The sequence below is a fragment of the Pristiophorus japonicus genome, chromosome 21 (genome assembly GCF_044704955.1).
Source record: "Pristiophorus japonicus isolate sPriJap1 chromosome 21, sPriJap1.hap1, whole genome shotgun sequence".
Classification (NCBI taxonomy): domain Eukaryota; kingdom Metazoa; phylum Chordata; class Chondrichthyes; family Pristiophoridae; genus Pristiophorus; species Pristiophorus japonicus.
Window position 1 is genome coordinate 43790640 of NC_091997.1, and position 22305 is coordinate 43812944.

A 22305-nucleotide genomic window follows, 5' to 3' on the forward strand; every position below is an offset into this window, starting at 1 on the left:
GAGCATGGAGGGGTCCGGTACCAGCCCTGCACAGGGCTTTGGGCAGAGCTTGGAGCCCATCCTTTCCAGCATGGAAGGGGTGAGCAGATCCATTGGTGTGGACCGAATCATCATGCAGCGTTTGATAGCTGATGTCTCAGCTGCCATTGCAGCACAAGCACAAGTTGCTGAGTGCTGCCGTGGCTGCTCAGTCTGAAGTCAGGCAAGCTCAGACTGCTCTCGTCCAAGCTCAGCTTGCTGCCACACAGCTCAGAGTGCTGCCATCGCGGCTGAGTTTATCAGTGTGGAGAGGGGCTTGCAGGGTGTCACAGCAGTCCAGCAACCTGTCCTCCAACAAACGGAGAGGAATGCTGAGGCACTGCCCCGGGGGGGGGGGGGGGGGGGGGGCGGTGGGGTGGTGGCAGTGGTTCCGTGGACAATGAACCAGCTGCCCTCTCTTAGGATGGCAGCACTCGTCCTCCCACCCCTGCCACTCCGCCAGTGCCCATGCTGTTGCCTGTCAGCCAGCCAGCCCAGACTGCTACCACTCAGGCTGAGCTGGTGCAGTCCGCAACCAGTCTTTCTAGGCCCAGAGGTGCTCGAGGTCATCCTGCAAGGTCATCTGCAATGTCCCCCACTGAAAATCAACAGCATTCCACCAGCCACCTGCAGCCACTGGGGGTAGCACTTCATAGAAGCACTAGGACAGGTAAAGAGACACACAAGACAGGCGATGCACAAGAGTAATTAGTTGATTTTGTGAGGTTATGTTGGATGGACTGATGGATAAAGTTGGATTGGAATATTTCTTTTGTGGTGGCTTTTATTTCAGCATCATGGCCAAGAGGACGTTGTGAAGATCAGTAACACAGAAAAGGTAAGATGTGGGACTATTGTTGAATGGAGAATTTGGGTTACGTTCACTTGTACTGCAGTCGGATGACTCGATCATGGACAGCCCAGGCAGAAAGGAGCTGTCTGGGTTGCCTCCTCCTTTCCGCTTCCTCCTCTTCCTCCTCCTCCTTCTCCTCCTCCACAGCAGGTCGCCATATGCCTGGTGGCAAGTGCTGTGCCCTCATGATGGCAAGGTTGTGGAACATGCAGTGGACCATGACAAATCTTGAGACACGTTCTGGTGCGTACTGCAGGGCTCCTCCAGAGCACTCCAGGCAGGGGGAGCATTGTATTAAGGATGCCAATGGTCTGCTCTATCAGATTCTGTGTGGCAGCATGCTGCCCACATGTGGTTTTTAAAAAAAAATTTCGTAGCCAATCTTTCCAATTCTTTGTCAGATCACAAACGCCAGAGGTCACCTTGCACACATCAAGGATCACTCTGCGCCAATGCTCTTAGCCAAAAGGCCTAGAGCCACTGCACTGTTCCTGGAAGTACTGCAATACCAGGTTCGTGCCATGGAGGTGGATGGGTCAGCACCCCCACACACCTCCGTGGAGGTGGATGGGTCAAACCATCCCACCCATCTCCTATTGCCCACATGTGGTTGGGTTGCAGAGTGGAGCCATGAGCCAGGTGGTCGGTGGATAGCACTTGTCACCCAGTAGCCACTCTCTAGTTTGTCGTGGTGGCTCAAAGACTGAGGGAACAGCGGACTGGCGCAGAATAAAAGCAGCATGGCTGGTGCCAGGGTACGGGCCATTCACCGTCATGATGTGCTGAGCTTGGTTGCACACCAACTACACATTCAGCGGGTGGTAACCTTTGTGGTTGCGGTATGTCTCAGCATTCAGTTGCATCGCCCACAAAGCCACGTGGGTGCAGTCGATGGCACCCTGCAACCATGGGGAAGCCCGCTATCCTAGCAAAGCCATCTGCATGCTCTGTCTGCTTCTCCCTGGTCAGAGAGAAGACAATAAACTCCCCTCTCATTGCATAAAGAGCATCTGTCATCTCCCTTCAGTAGTAGCGGATCGCGAGCTGGGAGATGTTACAGAAGGATCATGTCGCAAAGGAATTCAGGGCCACAGTCACCTTTACAGCCATTGGCAGCGGTGCCCTTGCTCTGGTGTGAGGCTGCAGGTCTGGTTACAAGAGGTGGCAGAGTTCTGTGCCTCACACACTGCTTCTGGCTCAAGTTAAGGTAAAAGAACTGCTCTCAGAAGACCTTATGTGGGTAAGGCCTCCAGCCGATGAACCCTTCCCCCCCCCCCCGCCTCCCACTTCCTCTTCCTCCCTCAGCGAACACCTTTCCTTTTCTTCGCTGCCTCTGCTCCATCTCCCTGTCATTCTGCAGGCCAAGGCGGGTGACAACTAGAGCCCCCATGACTGGGAGCGAGTGGTCTGATCTAAACCCTTGAAGTCAGAAGCAAGGCCTTCTCCACTTGCAGCAAGATTCCCTGTCACCCCACCAACTTTAAACATCTCTAGAAAGCTCCAAACACTTCCACAAACATACATAGAGCCAGTAGAAATTCATCAGCAACTGATCTGAGAGTGGTTGATGATTCCTCTAAATATTGCTGGTAAGGGGTCCTTGAAGCTGCTGAATGCATGTTCAGCTGTACGAGGTTAACACGGGGCGTTACTTCCACCGTTGAGGACGAAAATGGCAGCATTGGCGTCAAATCAGCATTGTGCGCTGAATGACGTCACGATCTGCCTACTCCACGTACTTCTGGCACACACTCCCAGTGCCGACACTAATGCCCTCACCAAGATTGCTTCTGGTGCGGCCCACATTAGAGTTATGCGCACACAGCTCAGATACTATTTTTGACCCAAAACGGCACCCGTAGCACCCAAACAACGTGCGTTATGCAATCGAATTGTTAGCCACATGGGTGTTCTATGATATTCATGCAATGAGTGAACCTAATAACATATCCCAAGATAGATACAGATGAGAAAATATATTTGGCCCATCTTAGCTCATCCATCCAGAGAGAAAAAGAAGCACAATGTACATTCCATCATCTAATTAACTGTATCTTGAATGGAATGTAATGTACTTGCCTCCACTAACTTTCCTGAAAGACTATTCCAAGCATTGATCACTCTGTGTGTGAAGAAGTTATTCCTGATGCCTGTCCTTTTACCAGATTCAACCAATGCCCCCTGTGCTATTTGAAATCTTGCATACTTCAATCAGGGCCCTCTCGGTCGCCTCCTTTCGAGAACTTCAGTTTCTCAAGTTTTTTTGCATAACTCAACCCTTTGATGCCAGTGATCAGCCTCATGACTCTTCTCTGCACCTCCTCCGTGACTTCCATCTTGCCTTATGTCTTGGTGACTAAATTGAACATAGAATTCAGTGTCTGACCAGGGCGGTGTGCAACAATTCCAATGCCTACTCGACTGACTTAGCAATATAATGATGCATTCTATTCACTCTCTTCATTGTTGTTCCAGTAAGTGAAATCAACCATCACAACCGGTTCATATTCTGCTTCACCTTAACCTATATTGGCCAGGGCACCAGGGAGAACTCTCCTGCTCTTCTTCAGATAGGACACTTTGAGAGGACAGTGCAGCATTCCCTCAGTACTGCACTGCAGCGTCAGCCTAGATTATGTGCTCAAGTCTCTGGATCCACAACATTTTGACTCAGAAAGAAAGAAAGACTTGCATTTATATAGCACCTTTCATAACCATCGGACGTTCCAAAGCGCTTTACAGCCAATAAAGTACTTTTTGAAGTGTAGTCACTGTTGTAATGTAGGAAACTACTACTACACTGCTTGGTGACTATATCCATCAGTCCCCTCTTTTTCTGGAAACCGCTCAGTGGTTCCTTTAGTTCATTTATATTCATTCATATCTGTATTAATGACTTGGATGAAGGGACCAAGTGTAATGCTGTCAAGTTTGCTGATGATATAAAGATGGGTGGGAAAGCAAATTGTGAGGAGGACACAAAGAAGCTGCAAAGGGATATAGACAGGCTAAGTGAGTGGGCAAACATTTAGCAGATGGAGCATAATGTGTGAAAGTGTGAGGTGATCCACTTTGGCAGAAAAAATAGAAAAGCAAATTATTACTTAAATGGGGAGAGGTTACAAAGTGCTGCAGTACAGAGGAACCTGGGAGTCCTTGAGCATGAAACACAAAAAGTTAGTATGCAGGTAAAGCAAGTAATCAGAAAGGTGAATGGAATGTTGGCCTTTATTGCAAGGGGGAGCGAGTATAAAAGCAGAGAAGTCCTGCTACAGGTTCAGCGTCCGAAATCCAGAGTTCCAAAATTCGTAATGTTCCAAAATCCGGACATCGCGCTGATCCGTGGAGGGGTCATCCAGAATCTGGAAAATTTTGCAAAATCCAGACATTTCTTTAAAACCGATTATCTGCTGCGAGTTGGGCCTAGGGAGGGGAAAAAAACACCCCCAAAAATTGCATAATACAAAAAATATAAATTCACAAAACCCTTACCTAATAAATTGCTGAAAAAGAATTAAAAAATTGAAACTTTAACTTACCTTTTTGCAGGTCTTCAACGCAGGTTTTTCCCGGCCGCTGTGCTGCCGAACCCGGACCCGCTGACCCCACCCTCCGCCACCACCCCGGACCCGAGACCGACCCTCTGCCCTCCCCCCCTCTACCGCCCCCCTCTGCCTCCCCCTCCGCCGACCCTCTGCCCCCCTCTCCACCACCACCCTCCCTCCGCCGACCCCCATCCACCACCCCCCCACCTTCGATCTTCCACCGCCCCCCCACCTCCGACTCTTCACCCCCCCCCCCCGCCCCCACCCCCTCCGCCGACCCTCTGGCATGGCCCCGTAGCTGAGCCCAAGTTCGGATCAGCCATGATCTTATTAAATGGCAGAGCAGACTCGAGAGGCTAACTGGCCTACTCCTGCTCCTACTTCTTATTTATATTATTTTTTCTTCAATTGCCATTATTGGTAAATATTCCATTTAATAATTAGCCTTTATGTTAATTTGTGAGAAGATGCCTCAGTTCCCTATTTAGTTTTATAGCTTAATCAAGTACATAAGATTTTGAGGAAGAGCAGTTTAATTGACCTGACCAATATTTGCCTCTCAACCAACATTTATCTAATTCCTGTTTGTGGGATCTTACTGTGCCTAAAATGGCTGCCACGTTTTCCTGCAAAACAACTGTGGCTGCACTTCGAAAGTAATGAATTGGTTTTGGGACATCTAGCGGATTTGAAAGGAACTATATAAATGCATTTTCTTTCTTTTCTTCACAATTTGGAGTTCTGAGATTTGGAATGACCTTTGCTGCTTATCTTGCATCCTCTCAAGGACAATCATGTCCTCCCTGAGGTACAACGGTCAGTTCTAAACACAGAGCTCACTATACAATGTCCTGGTGCTGCCAATTAGCATTCTGTTCAGCTCGCCTCTTTACTACACGGTTCAATTTATAGATGAGTTCTTATTTTGAAAATGAAACAGAGAGAAGGAAACCTTGAACATATAAAATTCTGACGGGACTGGACAGGTTAGATGCAGGAGGAATGTTCCCGATGTTGGAGAAGTCCAGAACCAGGGGTCACAGTCTAAGGATAAGAGGTAAGCCATTTAGGACCGAGATAAGGAGAAACTTCTTCACTCAGAGAATTGTGAACCTGTGGAATTCTCTACCACAGAAAGTTGTTGAGGCCAGTTTTTTAGATATATTCAAAAGGGAGTTAGATATGGTTCTTACAGCTAAAGGGATCAAGGGGTATGGAGAGAAAGTAGGAAAGGTGTACTGAAGTTGCATGATCAGCCATGATCATATTGAATGGTGGTGCAGGCTCGAAGGGCCGAATGGCCAACACTGCACCTATTTTCCATGTTTCTATGTTTCTATGTTAAAATAAGATGATTTGAAGTGTTTTATTGTGTATTTCCAATATAATACTGACTCAAAGTTCAAAAGAGATGTGCTGGTCAATCTTTAACCCTACTAAAATTAGTAAGTGTGAAAAACACAATTGTGTTTTTATGACAAAAGTTATTTATTAATCCAAAGATCTGATAATCCAGCATAATAACAGATTGTGTAGTTTCAATTACTTTTGATATGTGGCAGTTAATCTAATAAACAAAATTCAAAGTGCAATTCAAATGAACCCCACCCTGCCTCCAGTTCTACCCCCACAGGCTATCACCCTGTGCTTAACGATCCTTCCTGCACTCACATCTGCTCAAAACTCTTCCCAAGAATCCAAATCTAACCAACAGCATCCATATCCTGTCTTACAAGGTGGACAAAACACAGCAACAAAAACCACATCAAAAAATTCCCAGCAGAAATGAATTGTTATTTAATGTGGTGAGCCATTTTCAAATCATTGGTTCATAGCTGGTCTCTCCTGCCTGGAGTTATCAAGTCATTATCCGTAAGATCAACATGGACTCTGTTGAAACAATAAACTGCAATTGATTCCTGTTTCTTTTAGTATTACTTTTGCTAGAAATCCAGGATCATTATCTTTACTATAAGCAGATATCAGTCTCAATAAAACGAATCAAAGAGCAATCAGGCTCAGTGAGATAATCCATTCCAGTTAGCATTTGGATGACTAAAATAATTACTCAAGCAACAATAATATCCCTATCCCCTACCATCAGTCTACACATTGACAAAAATTCTACACAAAGGATAGATTTCATCAACGTAATTAGCATATGATTGACCCTGGATTTTTCATTTTTGCTTACATTATTTGACATTTACTAGAACTTATCTATATTTAGATTCCTGTTCAGCCTTACAATCACAACTGAAATCAATCAACTGTTCTGGGTAAACGGACATGTAACTGCATCAGAATCATTCATAAAAACTTGCCCTTATTGAAATCCTTAATTTGTTAAACAGCAGTTTGATCAATCAAGATTGTTGTCGGTGAATGAAGGCACAAGTCCAAATTTGAATTCCAAATTAAACAGTCAACCCTAGTAAAGACTTGACCATACTACAAACCATTCACAATAATTAATTTTCCATTATTGTTTAATGCAATTGCCAAGACTAATTACACACTGAAAAGGATTTGCTTCAACAAACCTACTGAGTATCTTCTATTTCTCACCTAATGGAGTTTTAACCTGAGAAAATTTCTATTTAACATCAACCTTATTTTATTTGGTTATATGAAAATGTGCAATGAATGGTCCCACTCACCTTCAGCCTCACTGTATTTGTGAACCATAACACACAGAGATTTGCAGTGAGATGGATCTAAAGAGGATAAAGGAAGCGAGAGAAAGGGAAAAGATGAAGGGGCCAATTTTCCACATTGCCAATTTTTGGCGCAGTTGTAGAGTTACGTCTGATTTTTTTTAGTGCCCGAAAAATAAGTTGCAAGTTTCGCCGGAATAAACTTTCATTTTGGAGCAGCGGTCTGGACCGAAAAACTGAGGTTGCCAGGGTAACGAGGGACACACTGAAGGGCTGAGGCTGCAAAGTGAAACATACAAGATGCAGGAAGCTGTAGCAATTGTAGAGTCCCGACGCCCCTCCTATCCCAGGCCAAAATGCCCCCGCCCCCAGTGCCCCTCCTATCCCAGGCCAAAATGCCCCCCGCCTCCAGTGCCTCTCCTATCCTGGGCCGAAAGGCCCCCCTCCCCCAGTGCCCCTCCTATCCCGGGCCGAAAGGCCACGCGCCTCCAGTGCCTCTCCTATCAGGTGCCGAAAGGCCTCCTTCCCCCAGTGCCCCTCCTATTCTGGGCCGAAAGGCCCCCCTCCCCCAGTGCCCCTCCTATCCCTGGCCGAAAGGTCCCCCCGCCCCCAGTGCTCCTCCTATCCCGGGCCGAAAAGCCCCCCACCCCCAGTGTCCTCCTATCCTGGGCTGTGGAACGCGATCTTCCGTGACGATTTTCTTAAGTTCATGTAAGGTTTTTCAGAACTGCGCCGTTTTTGAAAAATGCCTAGTTGGCCAAACTCACTTAAATGGCCCTCCACTGACCTCTCCCCAGTGATGTCAAAAAATCGGAAACAAAAAAAATTTGCTGCAAGTAGTTTACAATGGTAAAGAAACTTTGGTGAAACTTGCAGATTTTAATTTGCTCCAAAAAAAAACAACAGATGCCAAAAAAACAGGGCAGTATGGTGGTGAAAATTGAGCCCATAACACTGTAATTCCAAATTCTGACCAGAGAAATGGAATAAGTTCACCCTTTTAGAATGATTGTTAATGGTCCCCAACACTGAGCTTGAATGTTCTCAACTCAGCTCCAATGACCTGCCAATCCACAACACAAACATATGGAAATGATGGGCTGATCCATCAAGCCTGGCCCACACCATGATGGCTGGATTATCATGGCTAAACACTTTGTCCTTCCACCAACCTCCCCCCTCTATGTCACACCCACCCCCGCAGCCATGTCGTCACCTGGGAGAGACAAAAAACAGAAGAAAACAAAACAGGGCCAATAAGGGAAAAGTCCTCTCCCACACCCCCAGGCGATCAAAACCAGTCCAGGAAATCGCACGGACCAAATGTTACCTATCAAGACACTTACCTTCTTTATGATGCGATCTCTTCCCCAGTCAGGAGCCAGTGCAGCTCCCTCTTGAAGGTAGAGTCAGCACCCATCACATCAGCCAGCAATGTATTCCAGAGGCCCACAATTCTCTGGGGAAAGAAAAATTGCCGAACATCTAGCCTATCCTACTCTTACATAGTATAAACAGGTGTCCCCTGGTCGTCCCCAATCTGATAAACTGGATTATCTATCAGTAGGGACGCTCTCCAGTCCTTTAAATATTTTACATACCTCTATGACCACGCTGCCCAAATGTAAATAGTTCAAGGTCCTTGAGCCTATCTGACTAGCTGAGGTTCTTTAAGCTAAGAATCATTCTTGTAGCTCTCCTTTGGACCTTTTCCAAAGTCATTATATCACCCACCATGTGAGGGGCCCAAAACTGGACACAGTACTCGAGATGTGGTCTGATCGGCAACTTGTACAGCATCAAAATGGTGTAATTTGAGTTATACTGAGTGGTTCTATTAATACAATGCATTACCTTGTTAACTTTAGCTACAATTTCTCTGTATTGGTCATGAATCTTCAGTGATCTTTGCACAAGAACACCAAGATCTTTTACTCTCTGCATCGTTCAGCATTGTTCCTTGCAAATGGTACGTATATTCTGTTGTGGCCTGAACAAAATGCATGACGCTGCATTTATCGAAATTAAATGCCATTAGCCAATGTGTGACCCCGAGCACAATTAAATCTTTTTGGATTTGATTGCACTCCTCTACCGTTTTAACCCTTGCTCAGATTTTGGTGTCATCTACAAACTTGTTTACCATACTCCCAACATCATTGTTCAGGTTATTAATAAAGACCGAGAAGAGAAACAGTCCTAGGATTAGGGTTAGGGTTAGGGTTACATCACCAGGAAGGTGTCTCCAAGCTGCATTAACTATAACTTTTTGGCTGCGGGATTGGAGCCAATTCCTAATCCTGCGTTTCAAATTCCTACATGTTACCACAAGATTCCATTTTGTGAAGTAACCTAGTGTGAGGTAACTTATCAAAGGCTTTCTGAAAGACCGGGTAGAAAACTCTATCAAATTTGTTAGGCATGGCCTATTTTTTTGGAAGCCGTGTTGTGAATTTCTAACTACCCCATCCTTTTCCCAATGATCATAAAGGGCATCTCTTATGATCACTTCGAGCAACTTTCCAATAATAAATGTCAGGCTAACACCAATTGCTTCATATTATAAATATCCCCAATATATAAACCATAGAATCATCGAATCATAGAAGTTTACTGACAAGGAAGCAGTGAAACAGTACTAACCTGCCACTCATTACTCATGATCCCTTTAAGTAGCGCCTCTGGAGCCGACATCCACCTGCTTGACACCTCCTCTCCCTGTCGCTGTTGGGTCGAGGCGGTAAGGCTGGGGCAACACTAAATTTTGCAGATTGGGCTCCCAATGACATTACGATCTGCCTGCTGCTGAAGTCCCCGGTGCTAACTCGTAGCGACGGCACTACGGGGGGGCTGAATTTGGCATGCGGCACTGCATTCGCCTCACCACGGCACTACTGCCTCAGTGTCTTATTAGCGCCGCCGCCAGGCGCTAACTGCAGGCGCTAAGGTACCGAATTTTTCTCCCTGAGTCTTAAGTTTATTTCTGTAAGTTAGTTAGTAGCCTATTAATAGAGACATGGCAGGGCACCTCAGTCCAACAGAATGCACATCCTGTGCCACGTGGGAAAGCTAGGGCGCTTCCCATGTCCTGGGCAACCATGTGTGCAGGAAGTGTCGTCGGCGCGTATGACAGATGTCATAACAAAAATCAGGGACAAAGTTAACAGTGGACAAGTGTGGATTAATTAAGGAAAGCCAGGACAGATTTGTTAAAGGCAAATCATGTTCAGCCAACTTGATTGAGTTTTTTGATGAGTTAACAGAGAGGGTTGATGAGGGCAATGCGGTTGATGTGGTGTACATGGATTTGCAAAAGGCGTTTGACAAAGTGCCACATAATGGGCTTGCCAGAAAAGTTGAAGCCCAGGGAATAAAAGGGACAGTGGCAACATGCACATGAAATCGGCTAAGTGACTGGCAACAGAGAGTAGTGAAGAATGGCTGTTTTTGGACTGGAGGAAGGTATACAGTGGTATTCCCAGGGGTCAGTTCTCGGAGCAATGCTTTTCTTAATACAGGTTGAGCGTCTGAAATCCGGAGTTCTGAAATTCAGAATGTTCTGCAATCATGACCCGCCGCCCCCCCCGGCCCCCACACCCGCCTGCTCCGCCACCGCATCCACCCCCCCTACCCCCACCCCCCTTACCTTGACCCAGGCATTTCCAGATTCGGAACGTCGGAAAGACGTTTCGATATCCAGAAATACCCGAGATCCAGAACAGCCTAGATCCTGAGGTTTCCTGATTTTGGATGCTCTACCTGTATATATTAATGACTTGGACCTGGTTGTACAGGGCACAATTTCAATATTTTCAGAAGGCCCAAAATTTGGAAGTATAGTGAACAGTGAGGGGGAGAGTGATAGGCTTCAAGCGGACATAGACAGGCTGGTGGAATGGGCGGACACATGGCAGATGAAGTTTAACGCAGAAAAGAGCGAAGTGATACATTTTGGTAGAAAGAATGAGGAGAGGCAATATAAACTAAAGGGTACAATCCTAAAGGGGGTGGATGAACAGAGAGACCTGCGAGTATATGTGCAAAAATCATTGAAGGTGGCAGGACAAGTTGAGAAAGCATTCAAAAAACCTTATGGGATCTTGAGCATCATGAATAGCCGTATAGGCAACAAAAGCATAGAAATTATGATGAACCTGTACAAAACACTGGTTCGGACACAACTGGAGTATTGTGTCCGGTTCTGGGCACCGCACTTTAAGAAGGATGTTGTAGCGTAGGTAGGCACCTTTAGTAATGACTCCACAAGGCAGGGTATGATACTTAAACTGTGTAGACCTGTAGTCCTTTATTTGCAGCTCCTGAGTGAGGACAACAAGCTGTGTGTTCCTTTTTATACTGGGTTACCTGCCATGTGCAGGCAACCCTTAGGTCTCCAGCAGCAGCACCCTATGGTGTATAGGCAAGATGTGTATAGTGTAAGGGTACATTCAGTGTTGCATAACAGTGTTACAGACACCACACAGTAAACAGGCATGCATACACAACAGCACTCCCCCCCCCCCCCAAGCATTTTTCATATCCTCATTGTCATGACCAGGGAGGTGATCAGTGGTGGGCTATGGGAGGTTGTGCTGAGGGTTGTGTGGTTGCCAGGTGTGACCCTTCTGCTTGAGGCTGGCCTCGTACATTTCCCCTCCCTCACACACAGACCATGTGGGTGTTACTGTTGTGGGATCCCTCGGGGGGGGGAGCCACGGCAGGAGTGGGTGGTGTGTATGTACTGTGATGTGGGTAGTTGTGGGCAGGACCACAAGACTGGGTGGGCTCCTTATCCACTGTTGTTGTGGGGTCCAATCTTTCTCCAAAAGCGTCCCAATCTTCCCCATCGGTAAATTGCTGAAAGTTGCTGAGATTCGACATGCTGTGCGTGTGGTTCATGACCTCGTATTCCCGTCGTCAGTTGTAGCATAGGTAGGCACCTCTAGTAATGACTCCATGAGGCAAGGTATGATACTTAAACTGTGTAGACCTGTAGTCCTTTATTTGCAGCTCCTGAGTGGGCAGGGCCACAAGACTGGGTGGGCTCCTTGTCCACCAATTGGGATGAGGGTCAGGTCATTCCAGGGTTTGCCAGGGAAGCTGGAGGGTATTGGCCTCATGCTCCTGGTGTTGGCTCTGGTGGCCAGGGGTTGTAGGGCTGATCTGGTGCAGGTTGCCATTGGTGGTGGCTGGGCTGCCCATTGACCGCTGTCCCTGTCGTGGGTCTGCTCCCACTGGCTGTGTGTGTGTCCTGCAAGGGGCATCACATTCATTCCAAAGGTCCAGGCTACATGGTCAGGTAGCCTGCTGGACCTGGGGTCTCCCACAGGAGGATTCCATTGGCATCAGCATGGTCCCTGCAGGACCCAATGTCCTTTGGCATTGTCCTACCGGTTTAAATGACACCTTAGCTCTGATCACACATAGTCGAGCCTGCATTATACATTCTAGCATTTGCATCACTTTTGGGTCCCCTGGTTTCTTTATCATTATTGTTAAGCATAATAAACTTGTTCTTAACCTAACTGACACCTGCATTCATCTCATTAGTCACATTAGTTAAACCAGCATCACAATTCATGGTTACATTGCATACATTTTCATTCTTGCACCCTTTAATTACATCTTTAGCTTTAAAGTCCGTGTACTCAAATAGTTGAAACTTCCCCTTTAACTTTCTTTGGTTACCGGTCTCCTTTAAGGGAGCCTTCAAATCCGATTGGCCGCTTGGTGTCACGTGATGCTCCTCCATGCTCACTTTTGGTATGGCCGTGGCCATTTTGATTACAAGTTTTTCTCCTTGTGCTGCGGCTGGCATTTTCTGGCTTTCCTGCAGGTAGGCAGTGGTACTCTTTCCTCCCACAGGTTCGACCCTGGACATCAGGAGTCCATTTCTTTCGCCGTTCATCTCTTGGAGTGCTGCCTCGGCCCAGAAAGTGGAGTTTGGATCCTCGGTCTTGGCGATTTCGCCGGGATGCTGTGGGCAGTCGAGCTGTTCAGTGGAACCTTCGGATGCTGCGATGGATCCATGTTCGAGGTCGATTGCCGGAGCCCGGAGGCCTGGGAGCAGCTTCGCTTGGACAGGCTGCCTTTGTGGTCGATTGGCGGGATTCATCCAAAGTTCTTCAAAGGTTGCTTGGCTCATCACAGACTGGCTCGCTCCCTGTGTCGCTCTCCATAGAAACTGGGACCCCGTCGACGTCTACTTTCATCCCCCACGGAGAACTTTCGGTGGAGCAGGTATGAGTTCCATACTCTTCTTCCAGGAGTTGAGCAACTTCATCTTCCTCTGTGTCGGAGCCCCGTTGATCAGCCAACTCATCAGAGACGCGGTGAGTAAAGCTTTTTCTGCACATCCTTTGAAGGTGCCTTTTCTCTTTGCATGCATAGTCTTTGTAGTGACACTGGTGGGCCCTGTGGATTCCTCCACAGCATCAGCACGGGGCTAGCCGGTTTGCCCCATGTGGCGGACTCAGGATTGCGGGACACGGGGCAGCATATCTGCCCTTAGAAGTATCAATGCGGTGCACTGCTCTCGTTGGTTTAGAGTCCCTTAGTGCTTCATTTAGGTGGTCGCCAAAGTCGCACGGTGCAGCCAGTCTCCTTAAGTGTTCCAATCTTTCTACAAAAGCGTCCCAATCTTCCCCATTGGTAAATTGCTGAAAGTTGCTGAGATTCGACATGCTGCGCGTGTGGTTCATGACCTCGTATTCCCGTCGTCAGTTGTAGCATAGGTAGGCACCTCTAGTAATGACTCCACGAGGCAGGGTATGATACTTAAACTGTGTGGACCTGTAGTCCTTTATTTGCAGCTCCTGAGTGAGGGCAACAAGCTGTGTGTTCCTTTTTATACTGGGTTACCTGCAGTGTGCAGGCAACCCTTAGGTCTCCAGCAGCAGCACCCTCTGGTGTACAGGCAAGGTGTGTACAGTGTAAGGGTACATTCAGTGTTGCATAACAGTGTTACAGACATCACACAGTTAACAGGCATGCATACACAACAGATGTGAAGGCCTTGGAGAAGGTGCAGAAAAGATTTACGAAAATGATTCCAGGGATGAGGGACTTCAGTGACGTGGATAGACTGGAGAAGCTGGGGTTGTTCTCCTTACAGCAGAGAAGAGTGAGAGGAGATTTGAGAGAGGTGTTCAAAATCATGAGGGGTCTGGACAGAGTAGATAGAGAGAAACTGTTCCTATTGGCAGAAGGGTCAAGAACCAGCGGATTTAAGGTAATTGCCAAAAGAGCCAAAGGCGACCTAAAAAAAATCCGTTTTAAGCAGCGAGTGGTTAGGATCTGGACTCAATCGTAGCTTTCAAAAGGGAGTTTGATAAGTACCTGAAAGAAAAGAATTGCAAGGCTATAGGAAATGGGCAGGGGAATGGGACCAGCTGAAGTGCTGTTGAAGAGAGCCGGCATGGGCTCGATGGGCCGAATGGCCTTCATCCGTGCTGCAACCTTTCTCTGATTCTGTGCTGGAAATCTGAAATACTAAGAGACAATGCTGGAAATGTTCAGTAGATCAGGCAGCACCTGTGGAGAAAGAAACAGGGTTAATGTTTCAGGAGGATGATCTTTCGTCAGAGCAGGGAAATGTTACAGATTTAACAGCTTTGGAGCAAGTATGGTGGCAGGGAAAGGGGGGAGGGGAGGTAAGAACTAAAGGGAAGGTCTGTGATGGGGAGAAGGCAGGAGAGATTAGACGACGAAGGAGGCAAAAGGTGGTGGTAATGGGACAAGTAAAGAAACTAAATGGCAGCAGCAGAATCGTTGCCAGCATCTGCCGTCCGAAAAGATTGGAGCAGTGGTTATGACCTGAAATTGTTGAACTCAATGGGCAGGATTTTTCCAGGTCCCACCCACATGGTGCGAGGGTACCCAGGAGACAACGGGAAATCCGGAAACTGTGAAGTTTTGCTCCACAGAGTGTGTGCGATGGAATGGATGGGCTCCCCGCCTGGAAGTCGGGGGCGGGGGGGGAACGTGGACCAGGAGGCCCCAGGACCAGGTAGATTCCAGGTCCAGGATGGTGGTTGGGGGGAGGGGGTTCCAAGGCTGGGAGGAAGGATGTTCCCATCCACAGAGGAAATCTGATCCCCCGGGAGGCCACCAGGAAGGTGCTCCAATCGTCTGGGGCTGAGTCACAATCCCGGACAGGGTCTGAATCCCAATCCCGGGTGGGGGGGGTGCAGGCTGCTGGTGGGGGAGCTTGGGGGGGCCATGAGGAAGCACTCCCATTCCTCTCAACCCACAAGCATTGCTCCCCGAGGCTGAGGCCACCTCAGTGCAGCCAGCAGGAATCCTGAGCCCCGGGATGTCCAGCCGCCTGCAGTAACACCTGCAAAACAGGTTAAAGCCTAGGCTTCTGGCCTTAATATAATATTTAAATTGCCAACCCACCTCCTGGCAGCAAGTTAGCAGCCCCTACCCCCTCCTCGCCCCCCTACCCCCTCCTCGCCCCCCCCCCCCCCACCGTCCCGCCTGAGTGAAAGGTGAAAGTGGGCGGGTTATAGGTAGGTTTTACATTTTTACAACTTTAACTTCCCCCACACCCCCAGCTCACCTGTTCATACCTGTGAAAATTTCAGCCAGTGTTAAGTCCAGAAGATTGCAAATTGCTTAATCAAAAGATAACGTGCGCTTCCGTTGAACTTCATTAGAACAGTGTATGTGATGGAGGTCAGAGTGGGACTGATCATTAAAATGGCAAGCGACTGGAAGCTCAGGGTCACACTTACGGACTGAACAGAGGTGTTCAGCAAAGTGGTCACACTATCTGCGTTTGGTCTCCCCAATGTAGAGGAGACCACATTGTGAGCAGTGAATACAGTACTCTAAATTGCAAAAAGTACAAATGAATTGTTGTTTTACCTGGAAGGAATGTTTGGGGCCCGGGTGACCAAAAGCTTGATCACAAGGTAGGTTTTAAGGTGCACCTTAAAGGAGGAGAGAGAGGTAGAGAGGCAAAGAGGTTTAGGGAGGGAATTGCAGAGCTTAGGGCCCAGGCAGCTGAAGACACGGCCGCCGATGGTGGTTGAAGGAAGTTGGGGATACACAAGATACCACATTGGAGGAATGCAGAGTTCGCGGAGCATAGAAAGGCCTGAGGGGTTTACAGATATAGGGAGAGCTGAGGCCATGGAGGGATTTGAATACAAGGATGAGAATTTAAATTTAAGGTGTTGCTGGACCGGGAGCCAATGTAGTTCAGCGAGCACAAGGGTGCTGGGTGAGCGGGACTTGGTGTGAGTTAGAATAAAGGCAGCAGATGAGCTCAAGTTTATGGAACTGCCCCCATCCTCCTACCATACACTGCTTTGCATGTAAAATAGGAACAAGTCATTCAAAACTGAGAAAGGATGCTCAAAACTTCAATCCTCCATTTTGGAAAGAAAGTTAAAATGGAATTGAACTGAAAGCACTGACATTTATAAATGATAACAAAACACCAGAGAGCAAAATTAAGTATGAGCAAAGTAAGTAAAATAAAGAGAGCTAACATTAAAATATTAAAATTAAAAATATGCTGTATTATTTTCGCTATGTTGCCGCCTCTACTCGCGCCCAGAGGGCCGGCAATGGCGACGGGGATGGTTTCCGGGCGGGCAGCCAGCTCCCTGCGCCCCCGCTGAAAAACTTGTTGGCGAGTTTGTGGGGTGCGGAGCAGCACCGCCCAGGAGTGTCGAGCCAGTGTGCAGCACCGCCGGTTTCAGCTGCGCGGTGAAACCTGTTGTTTCACCTAGCGCGCCGTGGTGGGACCAGCTGGAAAACCCAGCGGTCAGAGCTGTCCCGGAGGCAGTGAGTCATGGAATTGGGTAAGTTTGATTGTTTTGTTTAGTTTTTTTTTTGCGATGTAGCTTATTGTGAGGGGTTTAAGGCCTTGGGAATGTTTGTTGTGTTTTTAGGTGCGATTCCTTTTATTGCCACGGAAGCCTCTCTTAGGGTGCTCCGAGTCTGGCTCTTTAGCAACCAATTTTCGCTTGCTCAGCTGGCCTTGCGCCCTAAAAAAGGTGTGTAACACCTCCCTTAGCACTCCTCCCCACACTCAGGGCCCAGCTGATGAATTTTGCTGAATGAGGCACAAAATGTTCCCGGGCGCAAACTTTACCTCCCTGCCGCCATTAGCGCCCTGAAATGAGCAAATCCGAAAATCCGGCCCCAGAAATATGAGAAGTGGAAAATTTTTTAAAGAAACAAGAAAGGTCTAATCGTTAGAAACACAAAAACAAGAAATGGTGACCCGGTGTAAACTGGAAAACCCCCCCAAATAAAAGCGAGTGCCAGGCAGAATTCCCCTGACCCGTATTCAAAGGGGATTGGTGGACTCCAAAGGAGGACTGTTAAGGTACCCAGCAAAGCAAAAAAGCCACAACAACAACGCAAACCACAGCACACGGCGCAAGTAATCTCATTATCAGCGATGAGTCACAAGGTTACTGCGCTTCCACAGGGCAGCATCCATCAGTCGACCAGAATCCACTGAAGCCTCAAACTCACGGCCCGCAAAGATTAGGATAGGAGTGCTCAATGGGTTCCGAGTAAGCCCCTTAGTCTGCTATTTTAATGGAGGCTTTAAATGAGTTAACGCCTCCAATAAAAAGCGGACAAAGCTGTTTCATACAAAGCACACAAAACATTAATGTTTACACAAAATTTCAGGGCCTTGGTGTTCACCCTGAAGTTCTGAGCATTTGTGGCAGTTTCTTTCGAATGCCACTGAGTTTCACTTATGATCAATGATGCCACTTTACCCCAACACCAATGCACACATTTCCCGAGACTTATAAAGTCCCCACCATTTACACCAAGCTATTTATCCTGGATAGCTGCCTATGTCAGGCACATGTCCCTGTCCATTTCCCTTTACTACAGGCGTCAACTACAAAGACGCCGTTTAAAACGTATAAAACAGGCTGGCTATTTCAGGCAGTTCAAGCAACAGCTTGTAGCCCTCATGATTACCTGTCATTAAGTCTTAACCCCCAGTGCTGTCAGCCCTTCTTACCGTCTTATTGAGCTGGACACATTCCGGCTCCACTTTAAACTTTCAAAAGAGGTTTTTTTCTCATTGGGGTTAAGTATGATCAAATTTAAAAACGATAATCATCATAATAGGCAGTCCCTTGGAATCAAGGAAGACTTGCTTCCACTCTAAAAGTGAGTTCTCAGGTGACTGTACAGTCCAATACAGGAATTACAGTCTCTGTCACAGGTGGGACAGACAGTGGTTGAAGGAAAGGGTGGGTGGGGAGTCTGGTTTGTCGCATGCTCCTTCTGCTGTCTGCGCTTGGTTTCTGCATGCTCTCGGCGACGAGACTCGAGGTGCTAAGCACCCTCCCGGATGCTCTTCCTCCACTCCTCCCAGGTGTCGGTGGGGATGTTGCATTTTATCGGGGAGGCTTTGACGGTGTCCTTGAAATGTTTCCTCTGCCCACCTGGGGCTCACTTGCCGTGTAGGAGTTCCGAGCAGAGTGCTTGCTTCGGGAGTCCCATGTCAGACATGCGGACGATGTGGCCCGCCCAACGGAGCTGGTTGAGCGTGATAAAGAATGGAGGTGGCAGATTTCAGTTCCGTTTTAAGAGGAGAGAGAGCTCCCGGCCCATTTAACTCACACTCCTACAGACACCTGACAGTTTAATCTCAGCAAAGTTGACAGATTTATTGGTTGCCAGTGCAGGCTTCTGAATCACCCTCTGCGCTGAACAGAATTACCCTGAGTTCTTTCATATCTCCACTACTTGCCACCATCCTCTGTTTGTTAAACCAGCCACCAGTTATAGCTGTCTGCGATAAGCAGTGGGGACTTTACCCCCCCCCCCCTCCCCAATGCCTCGATGTTCTAAAAAATCCCCCGTCTATTGAAGTTAAAACCAAGTTGCAATGTCATAACATATATGCATTCATCTTTGGTCAGCTTGACAGTATTCTCACCTCTGAATTAGGAGGTCATAGGTTCAAGCCTCATTACAGACTTGAGCGCATAATCTAGCTGACATTTCAGTGCAGCACTGCAGGAGTGCTACATTGTCAGGAGTGCTGCATTTCAGATGAAGGCCCTGACTACCTGCTTAGCAAGCTGACCCATGAAGAGCAGTGTCTTCGCCAACATTGCTCCCTCAAACAACACCATCAAAACCAAACTCTAGTTATTTATTCAATTGCTGTTTGTGGGACCTTATTTTGACTGTTTGCCTGTCACGTTTAGCTACATAACAAAACATTTAAAAGTAATCCATTAGTCGTAAAAATGCTTTGGGATACTTTAAGGAGGTGAGAGGCACTTTAAGAATGAAATGAATTTCTTTCTTCCTTTTGTATGTTTGTTTTTTGAGGGTTTTATTTATACACTGGCAACTTGGAGCTAATGCATTTGAAGCTGTCCCAGGCCCACACTGGCTCTTTTACAGTTCACCAGATTACAAATTGTTTTAGGAGCAAAGAAAGACTACGCAACCCAATAAACCAGGGATGGCCACTCTGGTTGGACGTATTCCTGGAGGTTTCATCACCTGCCCTCCTGTCTCCAACAGTCTCGCTCAGTCAGACAGCCTTGGCTTTCGTCTTCATTATTTATCTAACTAATAAACGAAAGTTCACAGAAAATAACACCATTTTGTTAAATCCTCCAACATTTCTCTCCCAGGTTGCTCCCAGCGTCCAGAAGATGAATCTTTAATTCCTGGAGACTCCCGGACAATCCTCTAATAAACTAATCACTTTAGGCTGATCTCAATCCCACCCATCCTCTGTCTCATTTTACTCTCAATCCCTTCATCCTCCCAAAACAAACTGGCATTACTGTTGCCGATATTTGTGGACAAATGTTTGGAAAGTTAATATTTCTGTCTGCTAATTTCAACCCAAATGTGAATGTGTTTATTTTAAGTGGATCAGCTCCTGCACTAAAATAACGGATGGGGCAATATTACACAAATACATTCGGGCTGGTCCCGCAGCTCCATGTTTGAATCCCTTCAATCCGGTCTCTGCCCCCGCCACAGAACCAAAACTGCTCTCATCAAAGTCACACATGACATCCTTTGTGACTGTGACAAAGGCAAACTATACCTCCTCGTCCTTCTTGACTTGGCTGCAGCCTTTGACACAGTTGACAAGAGGTGAGAGTGCCACCCACCGAGTCTCAGCTGACCCCTAGGGAGCATTTAGGACAGATGTGAGGAGACAAAGGGGTAGATTTTGATTTTGTGCAATCGTGTAAAATGGGCGACAGCAAGTCGGCAGCCTGTTTTACATCCCTCCCCATTTATATTCCGACTGACTTCAGTGGATAACAACATTGGGAGAGATGTAGAATGGGCTGCCAACTTGCTATCACCTGTTTCACTCTATCGCACAAGGTCAAGATCTACCCAAAGAGTGATTAACTTGTGGAATACATTTCCAGATTGAGAAGTGGAGTTGAAAACTCTGGACTCATTGAAGAAATAATTTGATCCTGCAATGAGGGGACGTTAGAATCTCTCTGGAAGTATGAAGCAAGGTGGCTAAACAGCCTTCCTCATCTGTAACTATCTTGTGACAACAAGAACGTGCATTCATATAGAGCCTTTAACATAGAAAACGTACCACAGAGGAGGCAGAGAAAATAAATGAAACAGAAAAAGGGGAAGATAGTGAGTGAGCCATGGTGGGAGAGTTAGGAAAAGTGGCCTTAACCTTGGTTTCTGAGAAGGCTTTTAAAGGTGAAAAAAAGAGAGAAGTGGAATGGTGGAGAGGTTCATGGAGAGAGTTCCAGTGGTAATACTATTTTATGTTTGTAAAAATACTTGGATAATTAAGTTTTGGAAAATTCTTGGCGTAAAAATAACAAACACTACAACAGTGATTACACTCCAAAAGTACTTTATTGACTGTAAAACACTTTGAGATGTCCGGTGGTCGTGAAAGGCGCTATATAAATGCAAATCTTTCTTTCAAACAATTGGAATTATATTTAAATTAGATTTTTTTAAAGCGGACTAATTAATTGCTCTAAATCGAAACCAGCACAGGAAGAGGGGGGGCTAGATGGTGCTGTTTGTTAGAACATTGACCTCTCAACCCGGGGATCTGCCTTGCCTCCATTGCCTCGCTCCTCCCTATCTCTGTAATCTCCTCCAGCCCCAAAACCCCCCGAGATGTCTGCGCTCCTCTAATTCTGCCCTCTTGAGCATCCCTGATTATAATTGCTCAACCATTGGTGCCCATGCCTTCTGTTGCCAAGGACCTAAGCTCTGGAATTCCCTCCCTAAACCTCTCCCCCTCGTTTTCCTTCTTCAAGACGTTCCTTAAAACCTACCTATTTGACCAAGCTTTTGGTTAATTGCGCTAATTTCTACTTATGCAGCTCAGTGCCAATTTTTTAAAATCTCATAATACTCCTGTCCTGTGAAGCGCCTTGGTTTGTTTCACTATGTTAAAGGCGCTATATAAATACAAGTTGTTTTTTTTTTAAATCCAATTTCGTTCCAGATCAACTCTAACGCCAAAGATCACTTTGCGCCAATGTATTTGATCTTAGACCAAAAGGCCGAGAGGCGAAGTTGCACCGTTCCTGGAAATATTGCAATACCAGGTCGGTGCATGGAGTGGACGGGGCATGCCCCTGATCCAGCTCCCTGTCCAAAAATCAATTCAATATCATGTCCCCATAGGGGATATTAAACTGATAAGAACAGATACTACACATAAATACAAGTTGTTGTTGTAGCATTGGAACCCAGCTCCAGCTACTTGGAGCATCTCCCTGCCCTGCTGGTTATAAGGGTTCCAAACGACTCCTTGAGTTTGATCAGTCTGAGCTCAATGGGGACAGTTCAGAGCACAACGCTGTCCGTCATACAGCACTGACATCGCATAAGAATGGATGGTCTGAGAAACTGAGCTGATGGCCTGGTTCTATCGCTATATCAGAAGAAGCACAGTTCTACAAACCTCTTGCAAGTGTATCCTTTCAGAGAAAGAATTTCCATTTGTATGTCGCATGTTCATGGCCTCAGGACGTCCCAAAGCCCTTCACAGTCGATAAAATACTTTTAAAGTGTTGTCAATGTTGTTTTGTAGGTAAACCTGGCAGCCAATGTGCGCAGAGCAAGAATCTGCAAATAGCAACAGGTAAATAACCAGATCATCTGTTTTAGTGGCGTTGGTTGAGTGTTAAATGTTGACCAGGACACCGGGTGTAGTCACTGTTGTAATGTAGGAAAGGCAGCAGCCAATTTGAGCACAGCA

General features: G+C 46.9%; 1 pseudogene; it reads right to left on the reverse strand.

Moving 5' to 3' along the window:
* Positions 1-21612: 21612 nt before the first annotated feature.
* On the reverse strand, positions 21613-21776 carry LOC139234197 (U2 spliceosomal RNA; annotated as a pseudogene).
* Between the last annotated feature and the right edge of the window lie 529 nt (positions 21777-22305).